Consider the following 22,747-nt stretch of genomic DNA (forward strand, 5'->3'; position numbering starts at 1 on the left):
AAGGCAGGGAGAGAAGCATTAAGTATTCATATTACCAAAAAGAGAAAATACAAACTTTAAAAGATTGAAAGCACTGCATCAGACACTGAGTTTAAAGAGCATGGAATATACATATTTTATATCTCTAATAAACATACAATAAATACATCAGTATCCAGGAAATAATCATTATGACTATTACATACACAAAAAACACTGGGCTAACAGAAAGGGACGATCTTGATGACATCCACACAAGAAAAACATAGCACTAAACTCAGGACAATGCCACACACAGAGAATTCTGCCTCTAAGAAGTGGTCTTTGCTTGGTAGAACAGGAAAGAGCCAAAACAGGACCCTCAAAGCCTTGGAGGAAGCATCTCTCAATACTCCTATCCCTACTTGCTCATTCACTCATTCAAGAGAAAATGTTTAGTCCAGCAATTCCACTACTACCTATATACCCAAGTAAAATAACAAAATTTTTAAAAAATGCATCCATACAAAAACCAGTTCGTGGATGTTCACAGCATTATTTATAACAGACAAAATGTAGAAACAACCCAAATGTCCATAAACCAATGAACAGACAAAATGTGATATATCCATACAATGGAATATTAGCCATAAAAATGAATAAACTATTGAAACATGCTATAACATGGATGAACTTTGAAAATATTAGGCTAAGTGAAAAAATTCTAGCCACAAAAGACCAAGTATTATATGCTAACATTTATATGTAAAGTCCAGAATAGGCAAGTCATTAAGACACAAAACAGACAAGTCACTGCCTAGGGGCTGGGGTGGAGACTGGATTTGGAAGAAATGGACAATAACTAATTGGAAACGAATTCTGAGGTGATTAAAAAAAAAAAGGTCTAAAATGGATTGTGCTAATGGTTGCTCAATTCGATACATATACTAAAACCATGGGGAAAAATCCATTTTTAAATAGGTGGATTTCACAATATGTGAATTATATCTCAATAAAGCTTTTATTAAGAAAGAGGGTATCTGGAGCACCTGGGGCACTATGGCAAACTGCTGGAAACAAAACAAAGAAAATACATTCAATCAGACACAAAACCTGTGCTCAGACTGTACCTTTCTACTACAATAGAAAAGTCAGTCAACAAGCAATTAGAAAACAATGAGAAATGCAAAGAATTCAGACTGTGCCCCAGGGACACTTAACTTACTCCTGGGTGATTAAGATGTCCAGAAGAGAACTCAATATAACAGATTTTCGTCCTTAAATTGAAAAGTCTAAGAAATTAAGTACCTGTTCCCAGTCTCTTGAAATCTGCATTCTCAGGAATGTGACTGACAGCAATGGACTGTACCTGTTGTAAGTTTCTGTGCACGTGCAATGTTTAAAATACGTTTTTAACTTTACAAAAGCAACAGATTATAGTCTGCTAATAAAATGAAACAACTCTACTATTTAAATTGTACTGTCAAGTTCGTGAGGGTGCTCTAATGTGCAAACTTTTCACAGCACCTTAAATTGGAAGAAAGAGGGCCTTAAAAACCCGAATTACCATGAAATACATTCCAAAACAAAGCCTGGGGGTTTGGGAAAGGACTAGAAAGGTGGGAGAACGTGACTAAAGATCAAAAAGAACTGAGTGCTACGAAGTAAAAATGGATCTTTAAGATTTAAAGACACTTATTTTCAACCACGACATTTTGAAAGTAGAATATTTGTAACTGTTGTCAAAGAAACAGCGAAGCTGAGTTTCCTGAGATTAAAAAAAAAAAAAATACTGCAAATTCAAGTGGGTGAAATGGAGCAAAGTTTGGTCTGAACGTAGGTGAACCGACCCTACCAAGAAACTTCCACGAGGGTAAGGGTGGAACGATTGCAACTTTTAACCTATACTTAAGAAGCAGCGGTTGATAAACCATCCCGCAGGGTAATTTGCCAACTGCTTTAAAAAAAAAAAAAAAAAAGTTTGTCCCCTCTTCTCTAGGGGGGAGGAACCAGACAAAAAACCTCCCAGGCATAGCCCACAACCAAGCCAGACCGTGCAGACGTGCGTGGTTGCAGCTCAAGGGAAGACTGGCTCCGAGTTCACCCGGAAAGCATCCGAATCGAGCCCTGCTGGTTTCATTGGCTTAGCCCAGAGGAAAACCCCAAGCTCGAGCCGGGAGCCCCAGCCTACCTGGCTCCTTTCTTCACATTCCCACCCCTCGCCACGTGCCATGCCTAGCATTCCACGCGACCCGATCCGACTTATATTTATTAAGCACCCACTGTCTACACCGCATCACGGCAAGAAGCACTGCAGGAGGAAATGGCCCCACACCGGAAAAACCAAAAGGACAGCCACAGGGACTAAGGACGAACCCAGGAGAGGGGTAAGCTGCCTACGGTGGGGTGGTCTGGAGAGGAGCCTTCACCCTCACGTCGCGGGTCGAGACAGTCCCAGGGAAGAAATGGCCCCGAGGGGCGCGCCAGGCCCGGCCTCCCCGGAGTCCGCCGCAGACCGGGCTGGAAGGGGAAAGGCAAGGAGTCGGCATTCCCGAACCACCGCGCGCTCCTCTGCTCCACCGAGCGCGACCCCGACTCCGGTCCCCGGGAGAACGGCTAGCCCGGGGACCGAACCCCCGCGAGGGCCGGAGCGGGCTGTCACTGGCTCCCGCTTCCCAGCCCTGCGACCATGGCTGGCCACTCTCTCGCCAGCGTGACAGCCACGGCGTCCGCGGACCGAGCGTCTCCGGCCCGGCGTCTCCGCTCTGCCAGACGCCGGCACCCCCTGCTGCCCCGCGCGGAGCGGGACAGTACCGGGAAGACCGCCCGGGCCCCTCCCCCCACCGGCCCCATCCCCCGGACTCCGGAAAAGCGGTTACCTGGCGCGCGGGCGGGGGCGAGGACACGACCCCGAGGAGGAAGATGAGAAGGAAAACGGTGGCCTCCGGCCCAGGGAGATTTGGGAAATTTGGAAGACTTGTTCCGCACTGGGTGACAGCTGTTCGCTGCGCACGCGCACCGGGCCCCAGTCGCCCGATCACTCCGCCGCTCCTCACCCTCCCGTCCAGGGCTGGGAGGCAGCGGCGAAGGCGCGCGCACGGGGCCAGCCGGCTCTCCCTGCGCGAGGGCGCGCGCGTCGTCACGTGACCGCTGGGGCCCGGCACTTGGTGGGTCACGTGAACTTCCAAACAGCTTAAAGGTGCCAAGCACCTTCTTGCTTCGGCTTAATCTTTCGCACAGTTCTTAGGCTAGGTTCGCTCGCCGCCGCGCTTCGTGTTTTCGGGAAAGGAACATGTCCTCTTTTGCCCAGAAGGGGAAGATACTTGAGCAGAAGGAAGAGACAGGTGCACAAAACCTTGCCTGGGAGCGCGTACCGGGTTCCTGCAGGGTTGGACCTGATGAAGTCCACGCGCCACACGTCGCCCAGGGCTCCGCCGCGGGCCTATGGCGGTCCCCGGCGCGCAGACGTCAGAGTGGCGTTGCCATGGGTGGGGCCTCGCAATGCCCAGAGGAGCCTGGCTAGGATGTCTCGGCTTGCTGCTGGGCAGCAGTGACAGGGTTTTATGGCTGAGACTTCTGAGCCTCTAGACCGACATGGGAGGTCCCAAGTAGGCTAAAGGTGTCTGCCTGCCAACCCCTTAACAAGTAACTCAAGCAAGAAGCTTGTTATTAGCCGAGAGGAGTCAAACTGTCCCGTAATTCAGTCACCTACGCGGAACAAGTCCCACCCGGCGCAGGTGTGCTCTTGAGTTGAAGAGTCCCGAGGTGACCCCAATAGGAATTAGGAATGGAGGTCACTCAGAAACATAGGATGACAGCAGTATGGCCTGAATTGTAACAGGAAGTTCAAGTGCCTCCGGACCCCTCAGAAAGTAGTTAAACTAGCTTGCTACATACAACTTGTTACTCCTGAGCTGTACCTCTGCCTTACAAGATGTGCGGAAGAACCACACAGACCTTAATTAAGCGTTTGCACTACCAAAGACAGATGGCTGAGTACCAGGTGTTTTGCAAAGCTGAACAATTTTTTTTTTTTTTAACTTCCTGTAGAGACTCCAGCTGGGTCCCCTGTGGCGTTTCTCCTAACGTCCGGCTAAGATTGGGCGGAACCTTACACTTCTGAGCACACTTGGGCTGTCTTATATGCTGTGTTTTCTACTGCAATCCACTGGTTTTTGCTTTTTAAAATATCTGAACAGGTGCATTTACCGCACCCTGGAAGTTTTTTTCTCACCGGAAGGAGCACTGCAAAGGCAGGTGAAATATGGGCGATTAAGTAAAGCTAATGGGATTATTGGGTCACCACGTTTCTTTAGTCATTAAATTTGAAACAAGGTTTAGGCTCCATTACCCACATAGGTACACGTCTGAACTTCCCTAACATGTAAACTCAACTGGGATTTGTCCAACTGTGTATACTATGAGGACCACAACCTTCCTTACAAGTCAATTGTATATGCTAAAACAATAACAGTCATTTAGGGCTTACTGTGAACTTGATATTTGTTTAAAGAGCTTCACATATATTAACAAAATTAATCTTTATAATCCTGCAGTGAATAGGTATTATCTCCTTGTTACAGATATGAAAACTGAACTGAGATTAGGAAACAGCTACTAAACACCGGGGTCCTTGGAAGCCATATACTGCATTGGACTAGGAACCTAGTACACAAAATTAAAAGTCTGGAAACCTGAATTCCAGTCCGTTCACAATTTGAAGACAGGTAATATTCCACAAATAACATTTGTTGAACACAGTAAATCAAGACTGCTTTTTTTTAATCTGAAAAATGAGGGTGACATACCAGCTTTGCTAATTTTGAGAATTTTTGAACATTAAAGAAGGTGATGTACAATGTCAAAATACTTCAAAAGCTGAAAAGCATTGAATCTATTAATATTAAGCGCTTTAGTTTTGGAAACTGAATTCAGCCTACTAGAAAATCAACTGGATTCATGTCACAGAAGACAATGTTGTGTCTTTCTTATACTGAAATACCTCTATTGTAAATTATAATGAAAATTAAAATTTTAGCCATATAGTAGGTTAATTTATTTGGGTGAAATTAAAAATGCCAGTTGTAATAAGATGGAGTTTGTATAATGGAAACATAGATTTTCTTTGAAGCTTATGTTATGTAAACTACTGTTCACCTCAGAGACAATACTAGTAAATTTTTTTAATATGTATAATGCAGCAAATTGATAAATTGATACACTACTAAATAATATAGTCTAATTTTAAATATATTTAAGTCCATTCGACCTTTGAAAATATAAAGTATTAAATAACTAATACTCATTTATGTTTCTATTTATCATTATCACATACATGTCTGTTACTTATATAGGTACAATACAAACCAACCAATACTAGATGTTTAGATGATTTTTTAAAGTGTTACAGTGACTATGATAGTGAGTAACTAACAAAATTAGAAATCTTGGTAGCTGTTCTCTGTGTCCTGTGTTCTGAAGCTCAGATCAATTTATCTCTTATGAGGATTATTATAGAAGTCTCCTAATGATCTCCCTACTTCCAATGCATTCTCCACCCATCCCGTACCCCTGCAACCCATCTTCTGTACTGCAAATCAAAATTATCCTCCTGAAATAAAAACTGGATCATGATTCCACCCAACTGAAACACCTCACTAATTTCTTATCATTAACAAAGCTTTTCAGTCTGAGTCGCAATGGCCAAAAAGAATATGGTGACCAAGGATGTGGGGATAGACACTGAAGTGAGTCAAACCTCTGTATAAGCTAAATATTCAATCAGTTTGGATACCATTATGTCTTAATAAAAGACACCTAAAATTACCACTTAAAATATTTAATTTTCCTTTTAAATATTTGAATAAAATTAAAGTTTGGGGGTGATATGTCATTTTTTTCCCTAGGCCTCCAGTTCTGTGTGTGTTTCATAAGGTGGGGGACTGGGGGAACAAATGAGGTAGTTTATGTTTTCTCTCACATCAAGGAAAACATTGGAACTTATTTTATGACATCTAATCATAACACAATAAAAAAATATTTATTTTTCCAAATAAAAATAAAACTACATACCTAAACCGAAGTTGCAAACTCAGTATATATAGTTCTCAGTTTCAATCAATCCTTTTTATTATGTATTATTGTTATTATTGCTGTTTGTACTGTTTTATGTTATTTGTACAGGCTTTGGATAATGATACAGCTATGAATAGGACAGAAGTGGCCTTCCTCTCATGGAACACACAATAAAGCCAGTGAGATACCAACATGCATCTACAGAAATGGCTAAAAATAAAAACTGACAAACACTGGTGACAGTGTGGGGGAACAGAAACACCAGTAGAAATATAGGCTTCCCTGGTGGCTCAAGTAGTAAAGCGTCTGCCTGCAACGCAGGAGACCTGGGTTCGATCCCTGGGTTGGGAAGATCCCCTGGAGAAGGAAATGGCAACCCACTCCAGTATTCTTGCCTGGAGGATCCCATGGACGGAGGAGCCTGGTAGGCTACAGTTCATTGGGTCACAAAGAGTCAGACACGACTGAGCGACTTCACTTTCACGCATCAAACACATACACAGAAAGTTTTATAGCATTACCCGTGAGGCTCAAGCAGGGACCCAAAAATCTATTAGCAGTTAAGTAGAGATGTAAATGTCAGTACAGTTCTACAATGGAAAACTATCCAGCAATAAAAATAAATGAATTATTGCTACCCATAACAGAATGGCTAAATCTCACAAATAAAATGGTAAGTGAAAGAAGCCAGACCCAGAAGAATACATGCTGTGTTACTCCAGCATGTATTCTACTTTTAAGCATCCATCTAGTTTTAAATGTGTTTCTATAACATTTAAAAGTAGATAAAACTATTCTATGGTGTTAGAAGTCAAAATAATGGTTACCTTTGAGAAGAAAGGGGTGGAACAATTGGGGAGGGGAAAGGAACCTCTGGGGTGCTGCTTATGTTCTGTTTTTTAACCTGGATGATAATAATTATATAATTCATCAAGCTGTACACTTATGGTTTGGTTTATGCATTTTATATGTGACATTTAAAATTTAAAGATTTTCAAATATTTAGTATGTTAATTTTTATATATTTTTCTAATTTGTGTGTATTTGTTATAGCAATTTTCTTACCCATTTTGACAAATGGACTTTCCAGGTTGATTTAACTTGCTAAACAAAGGGTAAAACTTCTGAACCTTCCCCTTCCTATTGAATGAAATTTTTTGTTGATTAGAAAGAGGAAAACGTGAAGGGAAAAACAAATGAAAAGGAGACCAAGCTACTTTTTCCTTTGGTCCTATTGACCCTTAAGAATCTCTGTAACTGAAGGAGTTTTCTTTTTTTGTTTCCTTTACTTGGGTAGTTTTATCAGGGTTGTCAGTAACTCATTATGAAAGGTAATACTCCATTACAATAATTATGTTAGTTTAATTTTTTTAAGCTTTCTCAACCATATTATATCTCAGCCCTATATATACTGATATTTCAAACCCTTTTTAGTTGCAGGCAAACAATATACAGGCATACCTTGGAGAAAATGTGGGGACTGTTCCAGAGCCTGCAATAAAGTGAGTCAAATGAATTTTTTGGTTTCCTAGTGTATATAAAAGTTATGTTTACACTATACTGTAGTCTATTAAGTATGCAATGTCATTATGTCTTTAAAATGTACAGACTCTAATTTTAAAATACTTTATTGCTAAAAAATGCTACCCATCATCTGAGCCTTTAGTAAGTTGTAAATTTTTTACTGGTAGAAGGTCTTGCCTCAGTGTTGATGGCTACTGACCGATCAGAGTGGTGAGTGCTGAAGGTTGGGGTGGCTGTGGCAATTCCTTTATATAAGACAACAATAAACTTTGTCACATCAAATGATTCTTCCTTTCACAAATAATTTCTCTGTAGCATGCAAGCCTCTTTGATAGCATTTTACCCGCAGTAGAACTTCTTCCAAAATTAGAGTCAATCCTCACAAATGCTACCACTGCTTTACCAACTAAGTTTATGTACTAATATAAATCCTTTGTTGTCATTTTAACAATCTTCATAGCACCTTTCTCCAGAGTAGATTCCATCTCAACAACCCACTTTCTTTGTTCATCTGTAAGAAGTGACTCCTTATCCATTCAGGTTTCATCATGAGGTTACAGCAATTCACCGACATCTTCAGGCTCCACTTCTAATTCTAGTTCCTTTACTATTTCCCAACACTACACCTGCAGTTCCTTCTTCCACTGAAGTCTTAAACCTCTCAAAGTCATCCATGAGGGGTGGAATAAAATTCTTCCAAATTCCCTTAATGTTGATAGTTTGACCTCTTCCCATGAATCTCAAATGTTCTTGATGGCATCTAGAATGCTTGATCTTTTTGAGAAGGCTTTCCATGAGTCGACTTTGTCCAGATCCATCATAGGATAACTATTACCACAATAGCTTATGAAATGTATTTCTTAAATAATAAGACTTGAAAGTCAAAATGACTCCTTCATCCATGGGCTACAGGGTAGATGTCATGTCAGCAGGCATGAAAACAACACTAATCTCGTTGTACCCCTGGATCAGAGCCCTTGGGTGCTCAGGTACATTGTCCATGAACAACAATATTTTGAAAGTAATCTGTTTTCTGAGCAGTAGGTCTCCACAGTGGGCTTAAAACATTTAGTCAACCATCTTGTAAACAGATGGGCTGCCAACCAGGCTTTCTTTTTCCATTTATACAGCACAGGCAGAGTAGATTTTGCATAATTCTTAAGGGCCCTAGGATTTTCTACATGGTAAATGAGCATTGGCTTTAACTTCAAGTTACCAGCCACATTAGCTCCTACTAAGGGAGTCATTCTCTCCTTTGAAGCTTTGAAGCCAGCCATTGACTTCTGCTTATTAGCTATAAAAGTCTAGATGACATTTTCCATTGTAAGGCTGTTTCATCTACCTTGAAAATTTGTTTAGTGTAACCACCTTCATCTTAGCTACATCTGAGTAACTTGCTGCAGCTTCTACATCAGCACTTACTGCTTCGCTTTGTACTTTTATGAGATGACTTCTTTCCTTAAACCTCATGAATCAACCTCTGCTAGCTTCAAATTTTTCTACTGTAACTTTCTCACCTCTCTCAGCTTTCATGGAATTGAAGAGAATTGGGGCCTTGCTCTGGATTAAGCTCTGGTTTAAGGGAATATTGTGGCTGGTTTGATCTTCCTTCCAGACCACTCAAACTTTCTCCATATCAGCAAAAAGGCTGCTTCACTTTATCATGTGTGTATTCACTAGCATAGCACTTTTAAGTTCCTTCAAGAACTTTTTCTTCGCATTCACAACTTGGCTAACTACTTTGCTTGAGAGTCCTACCTTTTGGCCTGTCTTAGCTTTTGACATGCCTTCCTCATTGAGCTTAGTCTTTTCTAATATTTTATTTAAAAAGACACATAGTTCTTCCTTTCACTTGAATACTTAAAGACCATTGTAGGGTTATTAATTGGTCTAATTTGAACAGTGTTTTGTCTCAGGAAGTAGGGAGGCCCAAGGAGAGGAAGAGAGAAGGGAGGACAGTGAAGTAGTCAGAACACACACAACATTTATCAACTGTTTGCCATCCTATATGGGGATGTGGTTTGTGGTGCCCCAAAACAATTATAACAGTAACATCAAAGATCACTTATCACAGGTCATCATAACAAATACAAAAATAAAAAATTCAAAATATTATGAGAATTACCAACATGCAACACAGAGACACAAAGGGAGCAAATTTTATTGGAAAAATGGTATCCATAGACTTGCTCAATGCAGAGTTTCCACAAACCTTCAGTTTGTAAAAATTGCATTATCTACAAAGCACAATAAAACAAGGTATGTGCTTTTAATTGTTTTTAAATATAAAGGGGGATGATTTAAAAATATTTTTTCTCCTAAGTTTGTTGACATCATTTCTGGTTAATAAGGAAAACAGCAGGTCCATTTCTGATAGCATATGACAATACCATGTGCATGTCAGTCAACTGCTTTGGTGTATAAGCCAGAGGTTTAATGGAAGAAGGTGTATTGCTTTACATTGTAAACCCCAGAAAAAATTATGTGGAGTAATAAGTCTATCTTATATCTAGCCATTAAATGCCATATAATTTCCAATGTATTGGAGTGCATCTGATTTATTACATCAATCTGTGGAGACGAACTATTAATTCACTCATTCAAGCTTTATTGAAATATCCTAGGAAATGGCACTCTGGTATGAATTATACAAACAAAATGTTCTACTTGGTGGAGAAATTGTCCCTGACAAAATCAGAAACAAATTCTGCTTTTTTAAAAATACATGTACATATTTGAACTAAGTGTCATCATAAGTTAATACTTACTTTCCACCAAAAAAAAAAAAATGCTTAGGGATCTTCAGCAAGTTAATTTTAACTGAAATATTTTTGTTTATATATTTTTTAAGTGCTCACTCCCACTGTGGAAAACTGGCATTGCCTGTTAAAGTTGAACATATGCATACCCTGTGACCCAGAAATTTCTCCTCCCCTAAGTCTGCATGTATATATAGATCAAAATACATGTTAAGAGAAGCATTATTTGTAATTAGCAAAATCATATTACTAAAGAGAAAAGGGAAAGGTTTTATAGGTTTAATAACCATAGAACAAGCCATATATTTCAGGTAGAGGCCAGGTAAGATACTTCTAGGCCTCAGGTGGAGCCAGAAATAAAAGGTAGAAGAAAAGTTTTAGGCCCATAAAGTCCCTGTGGTGGGAAAATGTGGTCAAAACCAACCAGGAGAAGACAGAAGTTCTGCTAGTAGTAAGCTTGTGATGGGTGAACCTGAGAGGGGTTGAGATTTGTACCAGAGTCAACAAAGACATCTACTGTGGTGAAAGGGGAGGAATTTAGGGGAATATTAACTGGCACCATATCAGGGTCCCAGTCTAAGTACACCTCTTCCATAATGATCATAAAGTACTTGTAATTTCACAGGATATCCTGAATCACTAACAGGTATAAACTTAAAAGATCCTTTCATTGAGAGAGACATCAGATATGCTACTGCTACTTTTATAGTCTCTGTTATAATAGAAATTAAAGGATTCTGCATCTTAGAAATGAAACTGTGTATATTAATTTGGAAGAGACCACAAAATGTTGCTCTAACAATACTTGGTTTTCACAGCATTGTTGCTGTTCAGTCACTAAGTCGTGTCCAGCTCTTTGCCACTCTGTGGGCTGCAGCACGCCAGGCTTCTCTGTCCTCCACTATCTCCCAGAGCTTGCTCAAACTCATGTCGATTGAGTTGGTGATGCTATCTAACCATCTCAAACTCAAGCCCCTTTCTCCTTTTGCCTTCCATCTTTCCCAGCACCAGGCCTTCCGTCTTTCCCAATGAGTCAGCTCTTTACATCAGGTGGCCAAAGTGTTGGATATTCAGCTTCAGCATCAGTTCTTCCAATGAATATTCAGGGTTGATTTCCTTTAGGATTGACTGGTTTGATCTCCTTGAAGTCTAAGGAACTCTCAAGAGTCTTCTCCAGCCCCATAATTCAGAAGAATCAATTCTTCTGTGCTCAGCCTTCTTTATGCTCCAACTCTCAAATCTGTACATGACTACTGGAAAAACCATAGTTTTGACTATATGGACCTTCACTGGCAAAGTGATGTCTCTGCTTTTCAATATGTTGTCTAGGTCTGTTTTAAATTTTCTTCAGGAGCAAGCATCTTTTAATTTCATGACTGCAGTCACTGTCCACAGTGATTCTGGAGCCCAAGAAAATAAAATGTCACTGCTTCCACCTTTTCCTCTTCTATTTGCCATGAAGTGATGGGACTGGATGCCATGATGTTAGCTTTTTGAATGCTGAGTTTCAAGCCAGTTTTTTTACTCTTCCTCTTTCACCCTTATAAAGAGGTTCTTTAGTCCCTCTTCACTTTCTGCCATTAGAGCAGTATTGTCTGCATATCTGAGGTTGTTGATATTTTTCCTGGCAATCTTGATTCCAGCTTGTGATCTGGCATTTCGTATGATGAACTCTGCATAGACATTAAATAAGTAGGGTGACAATATACAGCCTTGTCATACTCCTTTCCCAATTTGGAACCAGTCAGTTGTTCCACCTCCAGTTCTAATTGTTGCTTCTTGACCTGCATACAGGTTTCTCAGGAGATAGGTAAGGTTGTCTAGTACTCCCGTCTCTGTAAGAATTTTCCACAGTTTGCTGTGAACCACATAATCAAAGGCTTTCACATAGTCAATGAAGCAGAAATAGATGTTTTTCTGGAGAAATGCATATTAGCCATTTGATCTCCAGTTCCTCTGCCTTTTCTAAATTCACCTGGTACATCTGGAAGTTCTCAGTTCACATACTGCTAAAGCTGAGCTTAAAGGATTTTGAGCATAACCTAGTGAGGATGTGAAATGAGTGCAACTGTACAGTAGTTTGAACATTCTTTGGCATTGCTCTTCTTTGTGATTGGAATGAAAACTGACTTTTCCAGTCCTGTGACCACTGATGAGTTTTCTAAATCTGCACGTATTGAATGCAGCACTTTAACAGCATCATCCTTTAGGATTTTTAAATACCTCAGCTGGAATTCTGTCACTTCTACTAGCATTACCAATCTTTTAAAAACTCATTCCTCTATTAAGTTCTCTCTCAGAAAGGTGGTTTGCTTCATCTCTCCAGCAATAGCATTTTCAGTATCACAAAGATAAAAAAATCATAGGCTTTTTTTCTGCAGAACAAAATTCTGCCTTATAAGGTATTTTCATATTCTATAGTTTCCCTCTACTTTATCAAACTCACTGAATTTAAAATATTAAATTTTAATATTTCTGTTCCTCTGAACCTGACTGCTCCTAATCTTTCTTTTATGCTCAAATACTTCCAGCAAGAAATTCTGTCTGATCAATGAGTTCAGTTTTTGGCTTGAAGCTTTATATTTCCTAGGGACTTTGCACAGTCTACAGTGATCAAGTATCCTGTTCACCTTCCTTAAGTGCTCTTCCAATCATGCATAACTGATCTCTCATAACTCAGATAAAGTTGTAAATGGTTTCTCTCCTTAAACTGTTAAAATAGCTTGGGTCCCGGCAGGGTCAGCCGACGGGGGAAGAGCATGTGTCTGTGCTGGAGAAAGAGGAAAATCTCCCTAGAGGTCTTGAAACCCCCAGGGAGTGGAGGCCCCAGTCATGGAGCCCTGCAGTATATGTGTGGTAACACCATGTCTGTGCCCCTGCTCACCAACGCTGCCACTGTGTCTGGAGCTGAGCAGGGAACAGCTGAGGTTATTTTTTTAAATGGACTCGGAGACACGGCACAACTGGGCTGACGCCCTCTCCACCATCCAGCTCCCTCACCTCAAGTACATCTGCCCTCATGCACTCCTGGTTTGGCCTGATGGGGCTGAATCTAGATGCGCCAGAGGATGAGGCTGGCATCAAGAAAGCAACAGAGAATATCAAGGCCTTGATTGAGCATGAGATGAAGAATGGGATCCCTGCCAATCGGATCGTCCTGGGACGCTTTTCACAGGGTGGAGCTTTGTCCCTCTACACAGCCCTCACCTGCTCACACCCTCTGGCTGGCACTGTGGCATTGAGCTGTTGGCTACCTCTGCATCGGGCCTCCCCCCAGGCAGCCAATGGTAGTGCCAAGGACCTGACCATCCTTCAGTGCCAAGGGGAGCTGGACCCCATGGTTCCTGTACGGTTTGGGGCCCTGACAGCCGAGAAGCTCTGGTCCATTGTCACACCTGCCAGGGTCCAGTTCAAGACGTACCCAGGTGTCACGCATAGCCCCTGTCCTCAGGAGATGGCAGCTGTGAAGAAGTTTCTCGAGAAGCTGCTGCCTCCCGTCTAACCAGAGTTGCTGTCCCCCAGCACAGTCCCCCTGCTAACACGGGACTCAGCATGCATGGCACGGTCTTGGATCTGAACCAGTCGAGCCCCTTTCTCACCCTTCTGGACCCATCCTCTTCCCACAGGCCTCTGGGGCAGACAGGTCAAAGCCTGGCCAGGCCCTCCTTCCTGGTTTCTGCCCCCTGGCTGTCTGCCGCTGGGGGTGGGCTGCTTTCTTATCCCATTTCCCTGGAGGTGGGGCCCTCCCTGCAGCAGTATTGGAGGGGCAGCAGGCAGCGGGAGAAAGGGGCCCAGCCACTGACCCACTCACTCAGGACCTCACTCAGTAGTGCTGCTTTGGGCCCTCTCCGGTGACCTCAGGGTTTGGCCCATGGGGCCCTCCCAAGCCCCACCTCCTACCCTCCCCCACCGCCCCCCCCTCCCCAACCCCACCCCGCAACTGATTCTGCCCAGATAATCGTGTCTCCTGCCTCCATTCCAGCTGCTTTTCAATCATGAATGTGTCCATGGCCCGACCTCTGGCTGCTGTGGGCTCCCTGCCCCTGCGCAGGAGTGCGGGTTAGGGGGGATGAGTCTTTCGAGGAAGCCTCACCTGATGTGGGGGCTGGGCCCTGCCTCGCCATTACCCTCTGTTCCCACAGGCCTGGAGCCTACAGGGCTGGACTGAGGCTCAAGGTCTCCCCCAGCTGCTTCACCCCACATTGTCCCCACTCTAGATCTGGGGGAGCTGGGGAGGAGTCTTCTGTTCCATGAAGTTTTGGGTGTTTTTCTTGTTGTGTCCTGGATTCCAATAAAATTAAAGAAATTGCTTCAACTCTCAAAAAAAAAAAAGCTTGGATCTTTGTTATATTCATTCTCTGTTATAAGTTGTAAAATATGACCACAGATTTCTCCCATGCGCCTATGCAATGACTACTCTTCCTTCCATCAAGAGGTTATCTATTTCCCCACTCTTTGCATCTGGACTCTTACTGTGACTTGATTTAATCTGCAGAATGTGGTAAAAATGTTCTGTGACTTCCAAAACCAGATCTTATGAGACAGTGCAGCTTCTCCTTTCACCTTATTATGCTGCTACCCTGAGACCATCAAAAAAGGAAGCCAGCCTAACCTTTTAGAGAATAACGGTCACATGGGAAAGAAACTAAGCTCCCAGTGGACACCACCAAATGTCAGACATGTGAATGAAGCTACCTTGATCTTCCAGCCCAACTATCTTTCAGTTCAGCCATCTTTCAGCTGAATGTTTCTGTACCAGTTAACTCAGGTAAAACCAGCAGATAAACTGTCTACCCATCCAGAGTATCATTTAAAAATAATATTAAATCATTGCTGCTTTAAGCTACTAACTTTTGGAGTTATTTATTGTGCCACAATAGATAATTGATAGTATATATATATTTTTTTCACTCTCTCACCTTGGTGATCCTCTGCCCCTCCATTATTTAATTCAGAAAATACCATTTATTTTCTTTTTTTTGGCTTCAGTTTCAGAACTGATCTGCTCATAATTGATCTGTGCAAAGCAATTATTCAAAACTTTAGCATCGTCACTTTTATGATCAAGAGATCCTTTCCTCTCTTTTGGAGACCTCTGATGTACTTTCAGTTTTTCCTGCTTTGCTTATTTCAACTTATTCTTCCTGTCACATGACAGAATACACTTAACTTTCTCTTTAAGTAGTTTTCCTTCATTAAGAGATATCTTATCTCTTCTAAAAGTAGCTTGTGCTTAGTCATATCTGACTCTGTCACCCCAGGAACCATAGCCCACCAGGCTCCTCTGTCCATGGGATTCCCCAGGCAAGAAAATTGGAGTGGGTTGCTATTTCCTTCTCCAGGGGATTTCCCCAACCCAGGCATTGAACCCACATCTCCTCTGTCTCTTGCATTGCAGGCAGATTCTTTACTGCTGAGGCACCAGGGAAGTTCTCCTCTAAAAGGAATACTAAATTCTTCCTCAGCATTTTTCTATAAATTTAAAACTTTTGTACAGATTTCTTTTTATTTTTGTCTTAGTTTACACCATAACAAGCATATTGTTCACTGGATTTAGATTACTTGCTAAATGTTTCCTGATTTTATCTAGCCCCTTCATCAGAGAGATTCATTTCTATTTTCTTGGCTCTCCTCTTCAAGTGAGTCCTTAGCTTGTGAGGCTATTGATGTTCCAGTATATTTTGAGAAGCTTCTGGTTTTTTCCTTTCAGGTAAGTGTATCCTTCTCAGCAATTCGTGTTTAGTTACTTGGTATATTCTGTTCCTTTTTGGAAATAGCACAGCATCCCAGGACATCCCCTATAAATTCTGCAGGTCATTGTCTAGTTTACTATAGCAGCACAGGTCTTGGTCTAATTCCCTAGGGCGCCTGTCTAAATCCTTCCAGAAAATAAAGGCCCTATTTCTAAGCTGTGATTGTTTTTGGAGCAGTGGTTCTCAAAGTTTGTTCCAGGAATTGGCAAGGTTAAAATTGTTTTGATTATAATACAGAAATCTTATTGGCCTTTTCTGCTGTCATTCACAATGGAGTTTTCTGAGGCGACAACTAGGAGTGATTTCATCACTGCTCTGAAGGCTAATGGAAAGGCAACTATATTATTGTATTTCAATATTTTTGTTTTAAAACCTGATATAATATCAATAAATGTCAGTGGGTAGACCCACAAAGACAATTTTCAAGAGTATTAAGGGGGTCATAGGACCAAAACATTTAAGAACAGTATGAGAGAACATACCGTTAAGAAAGGCTGAATTTTCCTTAACTGTCAGTTCTTGGAATGCTCCTTTGACAAGTCCCTCCTGTGACACCCTTTCCTTCCTTAGGGCATTTGATCCAGCAGAAGGGTCCCAAACTGCTGCTGCAACTGCTCCCAAACATTAACGTACAGAGGAAAATTCTACTTGAACCCACAGTATTTCCACTGTTATACTGGCATAGGCCTATTTACCAATGGCTTATGAGCCATTGATAAACACCACATTATACTGTTATACTGGCATATATACTGGCACGTTATACTGGCATTAAACTGTTATACTGGCATAGGCCTATTTATCAATGGCTTATGAGCTAATTCTTGTTAAAGAAACACCACAGTTACAGAAGAGACTAACATTAGTTTACTTCCATTTTCCCACACCCCTCTTCATATTTGCCATATCTTTTGCCAAAGGTTCTCCATTCACCTGTTGCTTGGCAGACCTTAAACTCCTACTACTTTTTTAAGGAGGTCACATGTGAACTAGATTCTGGGTTCTTCCAGGTTTGGAAATAAGTTTTTCCAAAGACTGTCCATAATAAGACTGCAGAAGCCAGCCTACCTCCTCACCCTGCCCCACTCCACCCCTCCTCTTAGAGGTGACATTATTATTTTTTTTACATGATCAGACTTAGAAAGGATTTCACATCACTGAGTTTTTTAGCTACTAGTTCCACTCCCACAATTAAAAAAAAAAAAAAGATTAGCTGCAGATTCTATATAGAAGGCAGAAAATTTTGTTATTTTCCCTTGTTCTAACTTCCTGTAATTTAACAACAGCAAACAAAAGAACAAAATAAAATAACCATGAGACTAAAGGTGCAAACTCTGTGTAATCCTTGTAGCTCAGTAACTCAGTAAATGGGTATTCATTGAACCTACTTCATACTCTGAAATGTCAGAGATGCTGGTGATAGTTGTGTACAAGGTAGGTATGGCTTTGCCTACATAAAGTGCCTCAGTGATGCCTCTGAGAAGGCCAGAGTCCCCACCGATGACAAAAACCATTTCTGTTGACCTAATTTCATTAGCTGTACTTAAGAGGATTAATTATCTAGCAGCTGTACTGTTTAGTCTTCTTGATCCTTTGTTATTTTCATATTGGGAAATCTTTTGTCAGCACCATGTTTTCCACAAGAATATATTTTCATGAAATCTGTATCTAACGTTTGATGCTATTTCAGCTTCGTTTTCCTTTTTTTATTCCTAGACTTTGCATAAACTATTGGAGAACATCACACAGGCTCAAACTGAGGGACATTCTATAAAATCAAATGGGGTTAATTGCCTCCTAAAGCAACAAAGACAAAATACTTCATAGGATTTAAATCAGTCTCACAATATTATATTCCCAATACCTAGGATACAATTTAAATTACGTCACAAATGATGACATGAAAATCTCAGTTTACATGGGAATGAACAGATGTCAAAACAGAGATCACACAGATGCTGAAATTGTCTGATAAAAAATCTAAACCAGCTATTAATAAAAAGCTCCAAGTAAAGGCAAATACTCTGAAATGATTGGAAAGATAGAAACTTAGCAAAGAAATAGAAGATATAAAGAAAACCCAAAGAGAAGTTTTAGGGTGGGGAAATTAGGAAGACGGTGAGGAAATTAGGAAGACGGTGAGGCAATTGGTAAGATGTTGGTCAAAGGGCATAAATGTGCAGGTAGAAGATGGATAAATTCTGGGAACTGAATACACAGCATTGTGACTATAGTTAACAATACTGTATTATACACTTGAAAGTTTCTAAGAACTAGATCTTACATGTTCTCACCAGAAAAAAGAAATGAATATCATGTGGCATTAAGGAGGTATTAGCTAATGCTACAATGGTAATCATATTGCAATATTTAAGTGTATCAAATATACACCTTAAACTAATACAATGTTATATGTCAATTATAGCTCAATGAAAAAAAAAAGAAAAAAGTTAAGAAGACACTTTTAGATGCTCTTTTTATCAGGTTCTCTTGGGGAGCAGTTATTTCCCAGAGAGCAATAGTTCAAATATTCAAACAAAAAGAACTGAACTGGAGAAAAAGGAATACAAAAAATAAAATTAAAAAAACAAAAGAAACAAAACAGAATTATAATTTATCAAAAGGATGAAGCTAAAGGCTTCTGAGAATATATAATGAAATCTGAAATATAAAATGTTTCACTGAAGAAGTGAAACATTTTCCCCTAAAGTTTAAATTGCCCTTATGGGATGCATATATTTAAACATCTTAGAAGGGAGATTTAAACTTTGAGAAGAAACATATCCCAGTAGACATCTCAAAAGAACTGAAAATTTAAATAACTAAAGGGAACCTGAGATAGATTCTTTACTACATTTGCTGTTTTAAGTACATGTGCATAACTTCATGGCTAAAACCAGCTGTGACTGGCAAACAACTGCCAGTATCAGCACAACTGGGCAGTGAAGATGACTGTAAAATCTAGGGGAAAAGAATAATTAGCATTTCCAACCCAGTTACTAATGTAAAAGAAAAAAAGTGCTAGAAGATAGTATCGTTCTTTAAATAAATTAGGCAAAAGTGGGGTTTTTTTTTTTTTAATTTAGAACTGAAAATATAACAACAACACAAAAAAATACCTTACAGAAGAATGTAACAGAAGAGTCATGAACTTGAGGACAGATCAATGGATACAATCTAAGTTGAACAACGGAGAAAAAAAAAAGATTCGCCCCCTGCCAAAAATGAACAGAACCTCATGCATCTGTGAACAATACATAAGGGCTAACATTCACTTCACTGGAGTTTCAGAAAGAGAGGAAAGAGTGCATTATTGTGTGTGTGTGTGTGTGTGTGTGTGTGTGTGTGTGTGTGTAAAATAGCAAAAAATTTACCAAATTTGGCAAGAAACAATAAGCTATAGATTTAAGAAGGTCAACAAACATGAAATAGGAACACAAATGAACTTGAATCAAAATACATTACAATCAAATTGCTGAAAACTAAAGTAAAGTAAAAGACAAACACAATCTTGGAAACAGCCAGAGAATAACAATGCATTTGAATAATAGATTCAAATGACTGTGGAGGCAGAAGGAAGAATAACATTTTAAAGTGCCAAATAAAAAGATGTCAACTCAGAATTTCAAAATTCTATATCCAGTAAAAACATCCTTCAGAAATGGAGATGAAATAAAGACATGCTCAGATAAAAGGAAACAGAGAATTTTTTTGCAAAAAAAAAAAAAAATCTGCTCTAAAAAATTGCTAAAGAACATTCAGATGTGAGGAAAGTACTATCAGATGGATGTAAACAACATAATTCTAAATAATTCATAGGTCAAAAAGGAAATCTCAAATTAGAAAAGATTTTAATTTGAATGAAAATGAAATCTGAATAAAACTGGGAAGGGAACACTTTAAACTGAATGAAAATGAAAATATATTACAAAATTGGTGAAATTCAGCTACAGTAATGTTTAGGGGGAATTTTATAGCATTAAATACCTATATTAGAAAAGAAGAAAGCTTACATATCAACAATCTAATACTCAAGAAAATTAAAGGAACTAGAAAAAGAACAAAATAAAGCCAAAGCAATCAGAAGAAATAATAACAGCAGAGATAAAATTGAAAACAGAAGAAAACAGAAAATTAATGAAACTAAAAGGTGGTAGGTCTTTGAAAAGATTAAAAAAAAAAAAACTAATAAATATCTAGCAAGATTGAAAAGAAAAAGAAAGAATTCCCTGTCAGTCCAGTGGTTACAACTCTGAGCTTCCACTGAAGGGGCCCTGGCTTTCATCCCTGGTCAGTGAATTAAGATCCCTCATATGGCACAGTTCGGCCAAGAAAAAGAGAAGACATATCAATTACCAATATCAGAAATGAAAGAGGGGATTAATACTACATAGTGTATTAATACCACCATAGATGCTGGTACACTATTTCCAGCATCTCTCAAATTATAAAAGGCAGAATGGAGATGAAAGAGTGTGAGCTTTGGAGCTGACCAGTTCAGTTCAGTTCAGTTGCTCCGTCGTGTCCGACTCTTTGCAACCCCATGAATCGCAGCACACCAGGCCTCCCTGTCCATCACCAACTCCCGGAGTTCACTCAGACTCATGTCCATCCAGTCAGTGATGCCATCCAGCCATCTCATCCTCTGTTGTCCTCTTCTCCTCCTGCCCCAAATCCCTCCCAGCATCAGAGTCTTTTCCAATGAGCCAACTCTTCGCGTGAGGTGGCCAAAGGACTGGAGTTTCAGCTTTAGCATCATTCCTTCCAAAGAAATCCCAGGGCTGATCTCCTTCAGAATGGACTGGTTGGATCTCCTTGCAGTCCAAGGGACTCTCAAGAGTCTTCTCCAACACCACAGTTCAAAAGCATCAATTCTTCTGCGCTCAGCTTTCTTCACAGTCCAACTCTCATGTCCATACATGACCACAGGAAAAACCATAGCCTTGACTAGGTGGACCTTTGTTGGCAAAGTAATGTATCTGCTTTTCAATATGCTATCTAGGTTGGTCATAACTTTTCTTCCAAGGAGTAAGTGTCTTTTAATTTCATGGCTGCAGTCACCATCTGCAGTGATTTTGGAGCTGACAGACATGGGTACAAATCTGAGTGCCTTTACTAACCAGTTGTGATAGAAAGTCAATTCCTTCATCTTTTATATACAAAATGAGGTTGGTAAATGTCGTTGTTTTAGTCACTAAATCGTGTCTGACTCTTTGCGACCCTATGGACTACAGCCTGCCAGGCTCCTCTGTCCATGGGTTTTCTAGGCAAGAATACTGGAGTGGGTTGCCATTTCCTTCTCTTCCCCACCCAGGATCGAACCAGTGTCTCCTGCATCAGTTCTTTACCACCGAGCCACCTGGGAAGCCTGTAATATTTTAACTCAAAGAGCAAAAGATAAGATTTAAATGAGATTAAAGTAGGTTCCATAGCTCAGTCAGTAAAGAATCTGCCTGCAATGCAGGAGTTTGATTCCTGTGTCAGATTCCTGGGAAGATCCCCTGGAGAAGGAAATAGCAACCTACTCCACTATTCTTGCCTGGAGAATTCCATGGACAGAGGAGCCTGGCAGGCTACAGTCCATGGGGGGTCACAATAGTCGAACATGACTTAGCAACTAATACCACCAGAGTAGGTTAAGAGCCCAGCACAGAAATTGTGCCCAACAAATGATACTTGCTTACTCTCTCCTATCAGGAATGACATCTACCAACAGTAAGGATAAACAAGGGGAATATGTTTCTTTGTTTTTATTGCCAATTATATAAATCCATTATTAGATAGCTCTTATATTTAAAGGTTTCCAATACCACCTTAGCATGCTGAGCAAAAGCTCTGTTTTATTTATCAATATCTTTTTATCTGTCTAGCATTTATCTATCTCTTTACCTCTCTATGTATCTAGCTATGATTAAAACAAAATGGGAAATCAAATTCAATGCTACTTTTGATCATACTGTTTGATAATTTAAAATTTCAACTTAGGGTTCATTGAGGGACACTTTAGTGGTAATCATACCATTAATGTGCCCAATAATGTGTAATTTTATAAAGTCCACACTAGATGGCAGATTTTAGACAGGATTTTCTAGGTCGCTAATTATTAAGCTTCTTCTACAGTCCTTAGCTGTCCTTGATACTTACTTCTGATTTCCCCTTTGTAGGTGACAGTTCAGTTATATTGGTAGTTGAGATATTTGGGAACCTTGTTGCCAGGTAGACAAATTAGAAAAGGTAAGCAAAAGGAGTGAACAAATACCAATCACTAGAACTCAAACATCTAGATCCACTTTTACAATATTTATTACTTTTTGTTTTGTTTTGTTTTGCCATACTTCACAGCTTACAGGATCTTAGTTCCCTGACCCACACCCTCTGCAGTGGAAGCTCAGTGTCTTAACTACTGGACGGCCAAGAAGTCCCAATATGCATGATTTAATTTCATATAACTTTTTACCCTGTTAGACTTAAAAAAAAAAAAAAATACCCATTTTTCAGGAGAGTTAAGGAGTCTTGAGGAGGATAAGTAACCAAGGCGAGATTCCAGACAGGAAGCAGGCAAAATCTAGGACTGAATCCAGGTCTGTTTGCCTCTAAAGACAGCATGTGGGAGAAAGTAGAATCTGTTACTATTTTTATTTTTGAAAGTGATTTATTTCCCTTTTAAGAAATAGAAAC

At 40.2% G+C, this 22,747-nt stretch overlaps 1 protein-coding gene and 1 pseudogene across 7 annotated transcripts in view; one reads left to right on the forward strand and one right to left on the reverse strand.

Annotated features, from left to right (window-relative positions):
• Window positions 1–2,922, reverse strand: part of KDM4C (lysine demethylase 4C) — a 416,591-nt gene extending 413,669 nt beyond the window's left edge. For 5 of the 7 annotated variants that reach the window (XR_009737991.1, XR_009737992.1, XM_061425314.1 and 2 more), the window contains exon 1: window positions 2,335–2,425. The gene's annotated coding sequence lies outside the window, so the exon portion shown is untranslated. Of the gene's footprint in view, window positions 1–2,334; window positions 2,445–2,837 lie in introns of those variants that run through there. The other 2 variants (XM_061425318.1, XM_061425315.1) reach the window with 2 other exon arrangements.
• Window positions 2,923–4,939: 2,017 nt separating this feature from the next.
• LOC133252606 (acyl-protein thioesterase 2-like) lies at window positions 4,940–14,648 on the forward strand (annotated as a pseudogene).
• The last annotated feature ends 8,099 nt before the right edge of the window (window positions 14,649–22,747 follow it).

This window comes from Bos javanicus, chromosome 8 (assembly GCF_032452875.1).
Source record: "Bos javanicus breed banteng chromosome 8, ARS-OSU_banteng_1.0, whole genome shotgun sequence".
Taxonomy (NCBI): domain Eukaryota; kingdom Metazoa; phylum Chordata; class Mammalia; order Artiodactyla; family Bovidae; genus Bos; species Bos javanicus.